The sequence below is a fragment of the Bos javanicus genome, chromosome 10, assembly GCF_032452875.1.
Source record: "Bos javanicus breed banteng chromosome 10, ARS-OSU_banteng_1.0, whole genome shotgun sequence".
Lineage (NCBI taxonomy): Eukaryota > Metazoa > Chordata > Mammalia > Artiodactyla > Bovidae > Bos > Bos javanicus.
In genome coordinates, this window is record NC_083877.1 from 63,523,281 (window position 1) to 63,529,280 (window position 6,000).

Below are 6,000 nucleotides of genomic sequence, written 5' to 3' on the forward strand. Positions count from 1 at the left end.
GAATATCAACTTGAGTTACACAGGTTAAGATGAAGACCCTTTACATGGTGTTGAAGTTATGCTGAAATTTCCACTTGAATTGGCATTGTATTCCATTCAACTCAGTCACTCAGTCTTGTCTGACTCTTTGTGACCCCATGGACCGCAGCACAGCAGACTTCCCTGTCCATCACCAACTCATGGAGCTTGTTCAAATTCATGACCATTGAGTCAGTGATGCCATCCAACCATCACATCCCAGGTCATCCCTTTCTCCTCCCACCTTCAATCTTTCCCAGCATCAGGGTCTTGTCAAATGAGTCAGCTCTTCGCATCAGGTGGTCAAAGTATTGGAGTTTCAGCTTCAACATCAGTCCTTCTAATGAATATTCAGGACTGATTTCCTTTAGAATGGACTGGGTGGATCTCCTTGCTGTCCAAGGGATTCTCAAGAGTCTTCCTCAACACCACAGTTCAAAAGCATCAATTCTTTGGCACTCACCATTCTTTATAGTCCAACTCTCACATCCATACATGACAATGAAAAAACATGGCTTTGACTAGATGGGCCTTTGTTGGCAAAGTAATGACTCTGCTTTTTAATACTTTGTCTTGTTTGGTCATAGCTTTTCTTCCAAGGAGCAAGCCTCTTTTAATTTCATGGCTGCAGTCACCATCTACAGTGATTTTGGTGCCCCCCGCCCAAAATAAAGCCTATCACTGTTTCCGTTGTTTCCCCATCTATTTGCCATGAAGTGATGGGACCAGATGCCATGATCTTAGTCTTCTGAATCTTGAGTTTTAAGCCAACTTTTTCACTCTCCTCTTTCACTTTCATCAAGAGGCTCTTTAGTTCTTCTTTGCTTTCTGCCATAAGGGTGATGTTGTCTACATATCTGAGGTTATTGGTATTTTTCCCAGCAATCTTGATTCCAACTTGTGCTTCATCCAGCCCAGCATTTTGCATGATGTACTCTTCATATAAGTTAAATAAGCAGGGTGACAATATATATCCTTGACATCTCCTTTCCCGATTTGGAACCAGTCTGTTGTTCCATGTCCAGTTCTAACTGTTGCTTCTTGACCTGTATACAGATTTCTCAGGGGGAGGTAAGGTGGTCTGGAATTCCCATCTCTTTAAGAATTTTCCACAGTTTGTTGTGATCCACACGGTCATAGGCTTTGGCATAGTCAATAAAGCAGAAGTAGATATTTCTCTGGAACTCTCTTGCTTTTTCGATGATCCAACAGATGTTGGCAATTTGTTCTCCGGTTCCTCTGCCTTTTCTAAATCCAGCTTGAACATCTGGAAGTTCATGGTTCACGTACTGTTGAAGCCTGGCTTGGAGAATTTTGAGCATTACTTTGCTAGTATATGAGATGAGTGCAATTGTGCGGTGCTTTGAACATTCTTTGGCATTGCCTTTCTTTGGGATTGGAATGAAAGCTGACCTTATCCATTGTACTGGGTTGGCCAAAATGTTCCTTTTGGTTTGTCTCTAAGATGGTACAGGAAAATCCAAATGAACTTTTTGGCCAACCCAAACTTCCTCAGACTCAGCCTGCCATCATCACAAGTATCTTCTATCTCCAAGATTAGCTGCATCAAGATGGTTTACCATCCATACCACGTTGATGAAAACACCTGCTAACCAAGCAGATTAATACATTCAAAGCAGGAACTCTCATCATCCTTGTTGTCCACTAAGAGCCTAAGTTCATAGCACCTTCTTGCAAGCTGCCAAGTCAGTGAATGACTCTCAGGTAAGTAAGGTTCTTTAAGACAAGCCAATAAAGAATAAATAAAGCCATCATCCCAATTCTGTAAAAAAAAAAAAAAAAAAGTCTGTTTCTCCAAACCAGTTATGCACTAGTTATTAGTTAACAAGTAACTAGTTACTGCTACTTCTTCATTCTTCTAACAGTATGAAGCAATGGAAGAAAACCAATCTGGGTATAATGTATCCTAGGACTTTCATTTGTAGCTGATCCAACAGCCCCTTCTGCACCTAACATTTTACCCAGACAAAATTTTTTACAACTCTCTTCATCTTCAGATTTTGGAAGAGTGGATATTTATCCCAGGAAACAGGAAATGAATACTTATTTTACATATTATAAAGGCTTGATTCTGTTACTACTCAGCTGCTGAGATTTCCAGTGACTGTCTGTCCATACACTCTTGAACAATTGAAAACTGTGCCACTTGTTGCTGTTGCCTCTGAAGTTTAGGGAATGATCCTTCAGGAGCAGGTTGTTATTCTGAAAGGGAAACTGCCACACTTTGCTTCCTTTTCAAATTCTTTGGGTCATTGTGAGTTACCACATCTCGATATAGAGCTGCTTCAATCTAGACTGGCCTCAGGGATTCTTGAGGTATCCTTGGGGGTGCAGAGGGACCTAAATTTTCTGTCAAATTGCAGGGCTCCACTGACAACGGCCTGGACCTCAGCTCTTCCACTGTGGACTCGACTGGTACCTATGCCATGGTTTTCAGCTTGGCCAACTTGGCCAATCCTGCTCAGCACATGTGCCAAGTCTAGGTTGGTCACTGCACAGGCACACAGATAGATACTTTTGGCCAAGACCTGAGCAAGAAGAAGGCCCTAGTGGCTAACTTATGTATGAGTAAACCTGTTGATTGTATCAAAGTTAAAGCTCCAGTGGTGTAATGAAAACGATCAGTTCTGTTCCTTGAGGAGGTGGTGATCAACATCCCCCAAAACTATTTACATCTTTAATCAGTACAAGCCTAATCAATTTTTTCTACAGTTCATTCATTGTCAGAAGTAAATATTTTCTTCCAGATCATGTGATTTATTGCTGGAAAATAATGTAGGAATCTTTTAATTCTACTCCATTTCACAGATGAGAAATCATGTGTACAGCTCAGTGATGCATAATAATTATAGACTGGCCTAGAATCTAGGTCTCAGGATAAGAAGTCTGATTCACATTCTATCTATGCCACGCTACATGCCACAAACACACACCGATCATCCTCATTCAGGAGGTAATTTTAAGTCTGATATTCTGCATCTGATATATCCTACCCATATCCTTCCCACATTAATAGTTTTAACTTATGCCCTTTCTGTAGCTTTTGAGGATATTTGACACTCATGAATGTCGGTGGAAATGACATTCCTCTTGATTAAGGACTTGTATTTGCAGACCTCTAAGTTTTATTTTATCTTAGGATCTAGTTTTACTAGCATGGCAACCTCTCTCTCTTTTGCTTATTTAGTTACCCTTTCTTTCTCTATTCTTACATCTTTCTTAAGGGGCAATATAAAGACTTGTCTTTTATGGTTTTCAGTCCAGTGCCCTACTCCCACATCCCCATCCCTCCCCTGACTTTATATATTATACACACATGCTTGTTTACATATAATATTGTGCTGATATACTGGATGTAACAGTACATTAGAATTAGTCCTCTATGGCTCCTTAAATTAAGCCTAGTGGATCCAATTAGAATTTGATGCTACTTTAGTAAAGCCGTGCTTAAAATTACTGTACTGATGAAAGTCTCATAATTACCTTTGGGAGCATCTTCTATTTGTGACTGGACTACTCATGAAATCCTGAGCAATTGCCAGACCTACAGGTCCCTTCTGGGAAAAGCTGCCAAGGCAGATTGCTATGCAAAAGTAGCCAAGTTTTTTGGAATGTGACTTTAAGAATCTGGTTACAACTGATCTAACCAAGGATTGTTAGTCAAAGGAATATATTTATTGACTTAACATTGGCCTAGCAACCTATAAGATGGCCAGTGAGGTTTCTCTATATTTTTTAGTTAATAGTAAGATCTTTTGTCTAGAAGGGAGTTAACATAAGATATACCATTAGGGGTGGTATATACCAATATTAGAGAGAAAATAAAGTGGAAAAATAAAATAAATAACCTATTTGTCCCAAACATTTTGTCTTCCAAGTCATGATGGTCAAGTAGGAAATATTTAGGTTTTAGAGTTAGGTAGATTTGGATTCAAATATTTCATATTCTCTTTGAGTCTCAACTTCCTTCTTTTAAAAATGGGAATAGTAATAACTTCTTCAAAATATCATTAAAAATATTAAATAATAAAGTGTTTTAAAAGACAGAACATTATATATATCAAACAGACAAATATCCAACAAATGGCAGCAAATAAGGGAATATCTCATGAATTGCTTGAACAGATTAAATGAGGTAACATGTGCTATGCTCCAGACACAGCATAGGCATCTATTTATAGTAAATGTTCCTTCTGTCCCATGTGATTCCAGGAAGTATAAAGACTTCCTTTAAATATCAAAGTAGATTTGAATTTCTGGTCTTCATTTGTTCATGTACTCAAGAAATGTTTAGTGAGAATCTACCATATGCCAGACTAGAATAGAAAGATAAATCAGAAAGAGTTCTTGATAACTGAAAGTGCATAGTATGGATTTCAGAGAGACAGGAAATTAGGCAAATGACATTTTAATGTGGCGAGTGCTATAACAGGGTATGCTGGTAGGATGCATGGTTATCCAAATTTTTGAAGATTAAAATCAATACATCAAGAAGCATAAATTCCTCTCCCAGAAACCAATCGGAAGGGTATACAATGCCTGGAAATGCAAACCGGTTACTGCATGTAAGAGGTACTTAAAAGAAAGCTACAGTGTCTGTGAATGCTGAGAAGAGAGGAAACATATCTGGCTAGCAAAATTTAAAGGAGATGCCCATCAACAAGAAAACAAATCTTTCTTCCAACACCATCTGGCAAAAGAAAGGTCTGAGTTAATAGTAAAATAGCATCTTGTGCATTATAGCTTCTATTCTGATGTTTCCTGTGTTCCCCCCCTTTTTAGATGAGTCTGAAATGAGAATATTAGCTGCATTCATCTCTCCATTCATCCAAATCCTCACTCCCTGTAAAGCACACCATATGTGAAAGAAAAGCTTTAAAAATACATAATGCTTCTATTTTCATCTACTTCCAGAAATAAGCACTATAAATTATGCCCAGCCACCAAGTAATATTATTGAGCATCTGCTCATGGCATTTAAATGTCTAAAGGGGCTAAGGTTATTAAGCTGAGAAAGGAGAAAACCAGAAGTCACATTTGTGACAGTCTATTATTTAAAGGGCAGTAAACAACACTTTATCATACCCTCTTAGGAATGAATAAGAGAAAAGCTTGCAAGTATACAAACTTCTTCAATATGAAGCTTACAGTGAGATAGTTATTTCTACTTATCATTAATTACATTTATACACATATACCTATATACCTAAAGAACTATAGAACCAGGATAGCCCAAATTTTATATCAAAGAAAAAAATTGGGGGAGGACAACCAGAAAGTTTCAGAATCATGTTACTTTGTAAACATATATTTTTAAAAGTTACCTACAAATCTATTTTCCTCAGTCAACAAGTATTCATTGTGTAAATAATATATTATCAGGCCAAGTATTTGAAGGATTACAAAAAGTCTAAATTGTAATCCTTGCACTGAAGGAGTTTATAGTCTGTTGGGAGACAACGTAAGTAGATGAAGCAGTAGAAAATATAATGCTATTCACGATTATATTCTGTAGTGGTTGTATGATGTAGATGGCAATATTGCAGGTGTTCTGAAGATAAGAGGCTTAGATTAGTTTGGAAGTCTTATATTAGCCTGGAGGCAAAGAAACTTGAATTGATATTTTATATTTTTTAAAAAAATATTGTGCAATTTTAAAGGTTACACTCCATTTACAATTATTACAAAATATTAGTTATATTCCTCATGTTGTACAGTATGTCCTTGCAACCTATCTTATACCAGACAGTTTGTACATCTCATTTCCTCACACTTATATCACCACTCCCCACCTCCCTACTGGTAATCATTAGCCTATTCTCTATATCTGTAAGTTTGTTTCTTTTTGTTGTATTCACTAATTTCTTTTTTTTTTTTTTAGTTTCCACATGTAAATGATATCATATAGTACTTGTCTTTCTCTATCAGACTGATTTCATCCAGCATAACGCCCTCCAAATT

The 6,000-nt window shown here is 37.3% G+C and overlaps 1 pseudogene; it reads right to left on the reverse strand.

The window, feature by feature from the left end:
• Positions 1 to 1,584: 1,584 nt before the first annotated feature.
• On the reverse strand, positions 1,585 to 2,467 carry LOC133255432 (gem-associated protein 2-like; annotated as a pseudogene).
• Positions 2,468 to 6,000: the final 3,533 nt, after the last annotated feature.